The sequence below is a fragment of the Ochotona princeps genome, chromosome 14 (assembly GCF_030435755.1).
Source record: "Ochotona princeps isolate mOchPri1 chromosome 14, mOchPri1.hap1, whole genome shotgun sequence".
NCBI lineage: Eukaryota > Metazoa > Chordata > Mammalia > Lagomorpha > Ochotonidae > Ochotona > Ochotona princeps.
In genome coordinates this window covers 30,034,985-30,046,771 of record NC_080845.1, presented here as the reverse complement: position 1 = coordinate 30,046,771, position 11,787 = coordinate 30,034,985, and the positions used below count along the sequence as shown (strand labels likewise).

The following is an 11,787-nucleotide window of genomic DNA, read 5'->3' as shown; positions in this document are numbered from 1 at the left end:
TGACTGCATTCCCAGGCCACAGGCAGGGAGCTGGATGGGAACCAGGGCTGCTGGGATTAGAACTGGCACCCATATGGGATCTTGGCTTGTTAAAGGTGAGGACTACAACTGCTACGCTATCGCACAGGGCCCTGCCCTGGGATTTTTGATCCAGAATTAGCAGGGCAGACTTGATTCTTTGGTCAGACACTGCAAAGACATGAGTCCAGAATGCTGGCAACCAAGTTCCCTGTCCAGCAGAGAAAATCTCAGGGTTTAAGAGTTAAAGCAGATAAAGATATGATGAGATGAACAAAGGTGGGTACGTGGGGCTATGCCTGGAGGCTCTGGTCCCAGATTCCTAAGGACACCTGGCAGCTGTGGGTCTTCCTTAAGTGTGTGAGGGGACACAGTGGACTCCAGATAAATCTTTTGGTTAAATTGGTTTGATTTGGGCTTTTGTGACTTGTAACTGTAACTGAGAGTGTAGACCCATGCAGAGATCACCAGCTTCATGCTGTTAGGATCCCAGAGCTCTGGATCCCCCACACTTCCAGGGAAGTGATCCCATCTTCACAGCAACAGGAATGAAAGCCGAGGCAGTGAGCGCCCATCTGTCCGTCTCTCCTCATTGCCAGATCAATTCATTACCACTGCTTTCCCACGTGGGACAGTGCAGGAAAGACTGCTAATGGGTCCTGAGGCTGTGGATTCTAATTCTGCCACAGGCTATTATTACTATGTTTACATATTTACCTTTACATTCTTGAAAGGAAGAGTGAGAGCAAAAGCCAGTGAGAGCTAGCAAAAAAGAGAGATCTTACATCCACTGGTTCACTCCCCAAATGACCACAACAGCCAGGCCTGGGCCAGACCAAAGACAGGATAATGAAACTCCATTCAGGTTTTTCATGTTGCTGATAGGAGTCCAAGTACTTGGGCCATCATCTGCCCAAGGAAGCTGGATCTGAAGCAGAGGAGCCAGGATTCAAAACCAGCACCCTGAAATGGAAAGGCAAGCACCAGGTGGCAGCTTAAATTTTGAGTTCTGTCTGTGGTTGTCCTATCAGGGCCACACCTAATTGTTTCACGGACTTCATGTGGCCGGTAAGCCTGTAAGCTGAATGGGAAACAGAACAACTGGGACATGAACTGGCCCCATATGAGATTCTGACATTTGCAAGGAGGAGGATTAGCCAATTGAGCCCTCCCGTCAGGTCCACGCAAGACATTCTAATAATGGTATAAAGTAAAATAGAATGCAGAAACAGACCCACACATCCATCAGTCAACTGATTTTTGACAAGGGATCAATACCATTCAATGAGTAAAGAAAAAACTTTCAACAAAAGCTTTGCCAGACACATGGTACAGCTTGACAGCCATCCAAAAAAAAAGTGAACCTTGACTTGCATCTCACACCTTTCACAAAGACAAATTCATGATTGGCTGCAGACCTAACATAAAACTAAGCCTGCTGAGCTTGTAGAAGAAACCAGAGAAAAATATACTTGTAACCTGAGGATGGGCAAAGACTTCTGGGAAGATGAAGCACTAACCATGAAAAGAACTAACACAACTAACAAATTGGTTTATCAAATTTAAATTGCTCATCGAAGAATATCATCAATGGGTAGGTAAGTGGGTCAGTTGCTGCTCGGGATACACCATCCTGGAGTTGACTGAGCTCTGCCTCCATCCAGCTTCCTGAGAATGCACAGACTGGAAGGCAGCAGGCAATGGATCAATGACCTGGGTCCCTGCCACTCATGCATGAGATTCAGGCTCCTGGTGTTGGCCCGGCCCACCCCTGGCTATTACAGGTATTTTGAGACTGAACCAATAGGTAGAAGAGATCTCTATCTTTTGGTATACACACACACACACAATTATATTTTCTTAACTATATATTATATTTTCTCAATTATACATTATATTTTCTTAGTTATACATACACACATATAATTAGGAAAGTAAAAATGTAGGAGCTAGAATGGAAGAACATATTTACAATGCATATATCAAGAGACTATACCCAGAATATCAGAAACTAAATAACAACAACAAAAAAATCACTAAAAAATAGGCAAACAAGTAGAACAGAAACTTCACAAAAGGAAAAAAAACAAGAGCCCAATAAGCCCACGAGGCTCAGCATTATTCATATTCATTGTGGGTTGAACATCCCTTATCTGAAATCCCTGGAATGTTTCAGATTTTGCATTTTCTACATTTTCAAGTATATATATATATATATACACATAATGAGATATCTTAGAGATGGTACCCAAGTCTAAACATGAAATTAATTTTATGTTTCAAATATATCTTATATACATAGTCTGAGTATAATTTTACACCATATTTTAATTAACTTTGGGCATGAAACAAAAGTTCCATAGCGTGAAACTGTCCTCTTATGGCATTTTGTTAGGGGTGGGAGGTCAAAAATTTCGGAATTTGAAAAGCATTTCAGATTTCAGATGTTCAATTTATCTAAAACCAGTAACATATCACTTCACACACTCAAATGGTTAAAATTAAAAAAAAAAAACTAAAGATAAAGAACTTACATACATTGCTGTTAGAGGAGTGCAAATTTCTAGAATTGCTTTAAAAACTATTTGGCCGTTTTTTCTTTAGCTGAATATATATAAATTCCTATGATCCAGGAATTCTACTTTCAGATATTACACAAGAGAGATAATGTATGTTTACAGGGCCTGGCGGCGTGGCCTAGCGGCTAAAGTCCTCACCTTGAGGGCTCCGGGATCCCATATGGGAGCCGGTTCTAATCCCAGCGGCTCTACTTCCCATCCAGCTCCCTGCTTGTGGCCTGGGAGGGCAGTCGGGGACGGCCCGGGGCTTTGGGACCCTGCACCCGCGTGGGAGACCCGGAAGAGGTTCCTGGTCCCGGCATCGGATCGGCGCGTACCGGCCCGTTGCAGCTCACTTGGGGAGTGAAACATCGGATGGAAGATCTTCCTCTCTGTCTCTCCTCCTCTCTGTCTCTCCGGCTTTCCAATAACAATAAAAAATCTTTAAAAAAAAATGTATGTTTACCAAAAGCCTTTATTTCGTAACAGGAAAACAAACTGGAAACAACCCAAATGTCCATCAACACAAGAGTGGATAAACAAACTGTGGTGCATCACCAAAAGGGAAGGAGGTGTTGATACAGCTGAAGACATGGATGGACTGCAAACATAACATGCAGGAGCCTCAAAAGCCAGTCATAAAGACTACTACATTTTGCACAACTGTATTTAGATGAAGTTCAAAAACAGACCACACTAACCTAAGGTGATAACAGGGTTTGCCAGTGAGGTAAGGACTGACTTTGTTCCTGGATTGGTATATTAGTAACACAGGTGCATGTGACAAAAAAGTACGGGATTATAAACTTCAGTTCTGTGCATTTCATTGCATGTGAACTTCATCTCAAAACAAATAAGGCTCTCTGCTTTCCCGGTGCTATAGACAGCCGACGTCTCTCGTGCAGTGCATCCCTGAGACAAGATGGTGAAGGTTGGCGTGAAGGGATTTGGCCACATTGGGTGCCTGGTCACCAGGGCTGCTTTCAACTCTGGCAAAGTAGACATTGTGGCCATCAATGACCCATTCATTGACCACAACTACATGGTCTGCATGTTTCAGTATGATTCCACCCATGGCAAGTTCCATGGCACAGTCATGGCTGAGAACATCAAGCTTGTCATCAATGGGAAAGCCATCACCATCTTCCAGGAGCGAGATCCCACCAACATCAAATGGGGTGATGCTGGCGCCCAGTATGTGGTGGAGACCACCGGTGTCTTCACTACCATGGAGAAGGCTGGGCTCATTTGAAGGGTGGGGCCGAAAGGGGCATCATCTTGTCTCCCTCTGCTGACGTCCCCATGTTTGTGGTGGGAGTGAACCATGAGAAATATGACAACTCCCTCAAGATTGTCAGCAATGCCTCCTGCACCACCAACTGCTTGGCTCCCTGGCCAAGGTCATCCACGACAACTTTGGCATTGTGGAGGGCCTCATGACCACAGTGCACATCATCATCACCACACAGAAGACAGTGGACAGCACCTCCGGGAAGCTGTGGCGTGATGGCCATGGGGCTGCCCAGAACATCATCCCAGCTTCCACTGGTGCCACCAAGGCCGTGGGCAAGGTTATCCCTGAGCTGAACAGGAAACTCACCGGCATGGCCTTCTGTGTGCCCACTCCCAATGTGTCTGTGGTGGACCTGACTTGCCATTTGGAGAAAGCTACTAAGTATGATGACATCAAGAAGGTGGTGAAGCAGGCTTCTGAGGGCCCCCTGAAGGGCATCCTGGGCTACACTGAGGACCAGGTTGTCTCCTGTGACTTCAACAGTGACACCTACTCCTCCACCATTGATGCTGGGGCTGGCACTGCCCTCAATGACCACTTTGTCAAGTTCATCTCCTGGTATGACAACAAATTTGGCTACAGCAACAGGGTGGTGGACTTCATGGTCTACATGGCCTCCAAGGAGTAAGAGCCCTCAGCACCACGGACCACAGCGAGAGCACCAGAGGAAGAGCAAGGCTGCCGGGGAGTCCTTGCTCCCACTCAGTCCTCACCATACTGAGAATCTGCCCTTTCAGTCTCCATCCCAGATCCCCTGGAGAAGGGGAGGGGCCTCGCGAGCCCTATCTTGTCATGCTACCATCAATAAAGTCCACCTTGTACCACCTCCCCCCCCAAAAACCAAATAAGCAAAGAAACAAAACCCAACCAAAGAAAACAGTATACAATCTCTCTCTCCACCCACTACTCTATCACCTGTATCTCTGTCCTTCCAGATAGCTGCCCGAGTTGCTATCCAGGGACAACCCTGACTCCTCTCCTCTCTCCTTTCCAAGGCAGGCGCTGGAGTCCTGGGTTCCACCTGCAGGAGCTCCTGTAGCAGTCCTTTCCTCATCCTGCCCGTCACTGTGTTATTTCTGGCCTTACCATTTACAGTCTGTATTACTCCAGTAGGTTCTTCCCTGGTCTCCCTAGAGCCAGTTCTGTCGCATCGAGTTCATGTGACACAGCTGCCACTGGGTTCTTCCTAAAATACAAATCACATCATGTCACATGTGGCCTTCAAATTCCACAGTGGCTCCCCATGTCTTTCAGGCTCAAGCTTAGTACAAAACAGAAATGAGCTCGAGTGCTCTCTCTAACCTTATGTCTGATATTTGCCCCATCCTGCCCTTGCCTTTCTTATGCCTCCTCTGAGTTCCCACAGTAGTCTGAGAATGGGTTCTACATAGAATTTTTTAAAAAGTAAGATAAAAACATAGGGATAGCATGGTGGTATAGCAAGCTATCCTCTGCTTGTGTTACCAGCATCCCATATGGGTGTTGGTTCTGGTCCTGGCTGCTCCACTTCTGATCCAGCTCCTTGCTAATAGCCTGGGAAAGCAGTGGAGGATGGCCCGAGTCCTGGAGCCTCTGCATGCATGTGGGAGATCCTGGCTCTCAGCTTCAGATCAGCCAAACTCTGGCTATTGTGACCATTTGGGGAGTGAACCAGTAGCTGATGGAAGATCTAGCTCTCCCTCTCTCTAATTCTTTCAAGTAAAATTTTAAAATCTTCAAAAAACAGAGTACATAAAGCAAAAGGATAGTTTAATGAGTCATTTGTAAAGCAGGCATCCTACTAATCCTCAACTTAGTAACAAAAATCAAACTCCAAAATCTCACCAGTCACTCTGGAAGCTTCTCCAGAAGGCCCATTCGAGACCAAGTATTTTCCTGATTTCCTTAATGATCACTTCCTTGCATTTCTTTACAGTTTCATCACCCATTCTTGCAGACTCTCCATTCAGTTTGTCCTTACAAGGTTTTCTGGCTTTATGAGTCTCATTCCATCTGTTGCTTCCACTTCAATCTTTTTCTTCACAATTTGCTTGTTGAAGAATCTGCTCCATATAACCTGTTTCTCACAGTTTGAATGCTGCTGACTGCACATACACTCACATGAGGGTTCAATCTGATCGTCTTTCAACAGAACTTCTTGCAAATTGGCAAGTGGACTCAGAGGCAATGATCCGACCCAGATTGGATCCCTTTGGGCAAGGCTCCAGGGAGGGTATGTCTTTTATTTATTTTTATTGGACAGTCAAATAGATACAGGGAGGAGGAGAGACAGAGAAGATCTTCCACCCACTGATTTACTCCCCAAGCAATTGCAACAGCCAGAGCTGAGCCTATCTGAAACCAGGAGTTTGGAGTCTCTTCTAGGTCTCCCACAAGGGTGCAGGGTTCCAAGGCTTTGGGCTGTCCTTGACTGCTTTCCCAGGCCACAAACAGGGAGCTGGATGGGAAGCAGGACCACCAGGATTAGAACCAACACCCATATGGGATCCTGGCGTGAGTGAAGCAAGGACTTTAGCCATTAGGTTACTGCGCAGGGCCCGAGGCTGTATCTTGGTATCAGGAAGACGCAGAACTTTGACAAATGTAGTCACATGTGTGATCCAGTCCCCATCAAGCAACAGAATACTCCAGAATGTTCTCTCATAATTCTTAATTCCAATCCAATAAGAGGTAATCATTTTTTTCATTTTCCAGCATTGACAATTTTCATCCTAGAATTTCATGTAATTGGAATCACGCAGTGTATTTAGTTTGGTGTATGGCTTTTTTCACTAAGTATAACAGTTTAGAATTTCATCTGTTTTGATGCCTGCAAGTGTAGTTAACATCTTTTTATTGCTAAGTAGTAGCACATAGCATGTTAATATATCATAGTTCATATCCCAAGAAAATGAGATCTGCATATGAGAAAGGGATCTGCAATTCTTTATTTATAGCAACACAATCTACAATAGCAAAGACATGGAAACAACCCAGACATCTATCCAAAGAGAAGTGGATAAAGTAACTGTGGTACATCTGCTCCATGAAATACTATTCAGTCATCAAAAAGAATTAAATTCTACCATTTGCAACCAAATGATCCCAACTAGAGACCATTATGCTCAGTGAAATAAGCCAATCCCAAAAGGACAAATATCATATGTTTTCTCTGATACAATGCAACCTTCATGCAAAATACAGGATCAATAGTCCTTTCAGTACTCTTTTTGCTATAACTTGTGGTTTGGGATATTTTTGTTTTTATTTTCTTTTCTTCAAAACAGTTTATTTTCTCTTATTAAATTCTTCTATGACTCATAGATCATATAGTAGTATCATTTTCTCCGGGAAGGTTTTTGATTTTCTTTTTCATTTCTTCAACACATTGGTCATTTAGCAGCATGTTATTTAACTTTATGGTGATGTAAATTTTTGAACTTTATTTCCGATGTTGATTTTATTTTATGGATATTGATTCGAGGGAATGTATATAGTAAATGTGTAATAGAGACTATCCTATGCAGATGTGAAGATACAAAGCAGTATGCATCTCTACTTCCAAACCAAAAATGGACTCCCAATGATAATGTTGGATATATCTAGACAATATGATGCTGGACTGTCTGCCATTGTCTATACCCACAATGTCAGGATACACATAGATAACAGAATGATAGACTTATGACTGATTATGAAGGACTATACTATTGTAAAAATATGGGGAAAATCAGTGCGGGGAGGGATCTTAAGGAGTGGGTTAGGGAAATCCCAGAGTCTATGGAATTGTATCATAAAATGAAAAATAAAATTTAAAAAAATCACAGTTCTTTCAAAAATAAATCTTCCTGCGGTGGGAGATTGAACTGCTTCTGGTTTGGGGGTATGATAAGCTGCTGTGAATATTCTTTAAAAGTGCTTTTAATTTCTCTTAAGCAAATACCTAGCAGCCGAAACAGCTAGGTCCTTTCTCAAAAAGTTGGACCATTTCACACTTCCAAAAATACACTGTAAAAACTGTAGCTGTTCCACAACTTCACCACTTGCTGGTGTCCATCTTCCTTTCTTTTTTTTTTTTAAAGATTTATTTTATTACAAAGTCAGATATACAGAGAGGAGGAGAGACAAAGAGAGGAAGATCTTCCGTCCGATGATTCACACCCCAAGTGAGCTGCAACGGGCCGGTGCGCGCAGATCCGAAGCCGGGAACCAGGAACCTCTTCCAGGTCTCCCACGCGGGTGCAGGGTCCCAATGCATTGGGCCGTCCTCAACTGCTTTCCCAGGCCACAAGCAGGGAGCTGGATGGGAAGTGGAGCTGCCGGGATCAGAACCGGCGCCCATATGGGATCCCAAGGTGTTCAAGGCGAGGACTTTAGCCGCTAGGCCATGGTGCCGCTGGGCCCAAATACCTTTTTTTTTTTTTTTTTTTAAGATTTAGTTTATTTTTATTGGAAAGCCAGATACACAGAGAGGAGGAGAGACAGACAGGAAGATCTTCTATCCATTGATTCACTCCCCAAGCCTCTGTGAGGGGGAAGTACATCCTGGAGGCAGGGGGCATTTCAATGATAGATAATTGAGAAGGATATACAGAGATCAGGGTAAGCGTGGCTTTTAGCACACTCTCACATGATCCTAAACTAGCCACCTATTTGTACCATTTCATTCCCCCTTCAGAGATTTATGACTCTATTTTTTAAGATTCATTTTTAAATTTTTACTGGAAAGTCAGATACACAGAGGAGAGACAGAGAGGAAGATCTTCTGTATGTGGATTCACTCCCCAAGCGGCTGCAACAGCCAGCGTTGTGATCCGAAGCCAGGAGCCCGGAGCCTCTTCCAGGTCTCCCGAGTGGGTACAGGGTCCCAAGGCTTTGGGCCGTCCTCGACCGCTTTCCCAGGCCACAAGTAGGGAGCTGGATGGGAAGCAGGGCCTCCGGGATTAGAACCAGAGCTCATATGGGATTCTGGCACATGCAAGGTGAGGACCCAGATTTCTGGCTCTTAATCTAAGGGTTGACAAAGGTATATATTAATCACATTTTCTGTAGTTACTTCTTTGCTGATAAGGTGCATAGGGCTTGGCTATCCCAGGTTCATAACTCTCAATCTCCTCTGATTGTTCTCACCAGCTGGCGAACTTTCATTCAGTGCCAACAGCTATGTCCCTTGCAAGTTCATCAATACTCCAAGATGTTTTTGGCTTCTTTGCACAGCAATTGTCCACATGGGTGGTCTAATCATGCAACTTGTGCTCCAAGACCAGACTACACACCCACAGGTTCTGGTTCCTGAGGTCAGAGATCCTGAAGTGACTGAGGCCATAACTGGATGAAAAGATGTGCTGCTTGCCAATGCCAAAAGCCATTGGTGGGCTTCCACGCCAGTGGGTGCAGAGGCCTGGCCTGGGGAGGCTCCCTGCCTGGCATACCCCCAGCTCTGGCTCTCACACACACCAGCAGGTACAGTGCCTTTGTCCAGGGAGGTCTGTGGCTGCACTTCTGCCCACATCAAAAGTCCTCAGTGGCTTTCATCCTGGCCTAAAGACTCCGGCAAGCAGGAATAAGTGGTCTGCTTGCTCCCTGCTCCTGCCCTCACAGATGAAGCATTAAATAGAAAGCTATGCTGGCACACTTGCATAGCTAACATGGGGTTGGCATGAACAGGGCCCAGGATGCCAGCCAGCTATTGGCTGCTCATCTCCCAGCAGCGTAACATTTACCAAAGTACAAGGCAACCTAGGCAGTTGCCAGTGGCTGGCGTATTTTGTCTATTTTTAATTGGGTTGTCTTGTTACTGAATCCTAGGTTTTCTTTTTATATTCCTTGCCAGATTTATGTTTTGCAAATATTTCTTTCCAGTCTGTGATTTGCCTTTTCATGTTCTTAAGGCAATAATTTTTATGAGAAATTTCTAGTTGTGATGAAATATATAATTTTCTTCTTTTATACTTATTGATTCTTTTACCTGGAAAACCTTTAAAAATTACAAACATGTTCTACATTTTCTTCTAAAAGCTTTGTGTTTTTTGCTCGGTGATCTATCATGAATTAAAAAAAATTTATTTATTTGAAAGGCAGAGTGTGACAGAGAGGCAGAGAAAGATAGAGACAGAGGAGAGAGAGCTCTTCCCTCAGCTGGTTCGCTCCTCGAATAGCTGCAATGGCTGGAGATGGGTCAGAAGCCTGCAACTCCACTTAGGTATTCCATATCGGTGTCAGGGATCCAAGTACTGGGACCATCTTTTTTTTTTTGCCTTCCCAGGGGCAATAACAGGGAGCTGAAATAGGACCCAAGCAGCTGGGTTTCAAACCAGGATTTAGATATGAAATCCAGTGTTGCAAGCAGCAGTTTAACCTGAAGAATCACAACCTGAGCCCCAAGAATTAAATTTTTTTTTGTTATTATTGGAGGCAGTGGTTAAGTTCCACTCCCTCTCCCTTAAATCTGGCTACCCAATTATTCGAGCCGCACTGTTGCAGAGTCTCTTTTCTCTACTGAGTTGCATCAGTAGTGTGCTGTCTATTTCCTCACTGTTCATTGTTTCACTGATTTGTTTTCAGCCGGTTATTATGTTTCTGACATCTTTTTTTCCTATGACTAATTGTGCCTCTGGTGTTAAGTCTAAGAATTTTTTAGCCAGTTCTAGATACTGCAGACTGTCTGCCATGATCTTTTTTAAAAATTGGTTCATACATTTACATTGTATTTTTAAGCCTATGATCCCTTATGGGTGACTTTTGACTAGGTGGATGCTTCAGACAGCAGGGTTTCATTTGTTGTCTGTGGCTATTCAGCCATCCCAGCACCATTTGTTGATAAGGCCCTTTTTTTTCCCTTCAACTACTTTTACATTTTTGTCAAAAATTGGGTGAGCATATTTTTGGTCTGGTTTCTGTTGATGGAAATAATATTTCCAGACCACAATCTGGGTTTAGAGATGTTGATGTCCACTGCTGCTGTCACTTCTGGTCTACTCAGAGGATCTCTGTGTCTGATGGACTACGGGTTTCTTCAGTGTGGAAACCAGGTACTTTTACCTGGGAAGATGCAATACCAGGTGCTGAACCTTTTTTTCTTCCCCACCCATTCAGGGAAAGCATTCACAGCGACAACACATCTTCTTTGCTCCACTTGTCCCAGGCACTCTAAGAGCAGGATTCATACTAAGTGATGATTTATTAATGCCTACTATGGTCTTGATGACAGTCACTGGGAGAAGACATGGGTCAGCAGTACCTCTGGCTTTTCTCTTTGACTTCTGTGTAACTCACTCTTTCCCTCACAACTTCATGTCTCTGTACTCAACATCCCTACCAAACTTCATCCTATCCCTTTTCCAAGACTTTGGGTGCCTCAACCTCTAATTACTCTTCCTAATTTGAATGTTGCTCTTTTCATCATAATCCCATCGCTAAAATAAGGAGTTCTGACATCATTTAGGTTGTTCCAACTGCAGCCACGCCTCTGTACCCATGGGAATCCACACTCAATGATTCAACCAAATGCAAATAAAAAAATACTTGGGAGAGGGCCCGGCGGCGTGGTCTAGCGGCTAAAGTCCTCGCCTTGAAAAGCCCCGGGATCCCATATGGGCGCCGGTTCTAATCCTGGCAGCTCCACTTCCCATCCAGCTCCCTGCTTGTGGCCTGGGAAAGCAGTTGAGGACGGCCCAATGCTTTGGGACACTGCACCCGCGTGGGAGACCCGGAAGAGGTTCCAGGTTCCCGGCATCGGATCGGCGCGCATCGGCCCGTTGCGGCTCACTTGGGGAGTGAATCATCGGACGGAAGATCTTCCTCTCTGTCTCTCCTCTTCTGTGTATATCTGGCTGTAATAAAATGAATAAATCTTTAAAAAAAAAAAAAAAAATACTTGGGAGAAAAAAAATCACTTCTGTCTGTACTGAATGCAGGCCCTTCTCGTGTATACAGCAA

At 44.3% G+C, this 11,787-nt stretch overlaps 1 pseudogene across 1 annotated transcript; it reads left to right on the top strand.

Annotated features, from left to right (window-relative positions):
* The first annotated feature begins 3,467 nt into the window (after positions 1 to 3,467).
* On the top strand, positions 3,468 to 4,591 carry LOC101525736 (glyceraldehyde-3-phosphate dehydrogenase-like; annotated as a pseudogene). Its single transcript, XR_192090.2, has one exon. The product of XR_192090.2 is annotated as a glyceraldehyde-3-phosphate dehydrogenase-like (transcript).
* The last annotated feature ends 7,196 nt before the right edge of the window (positions 4,592 to 11,787 follow it).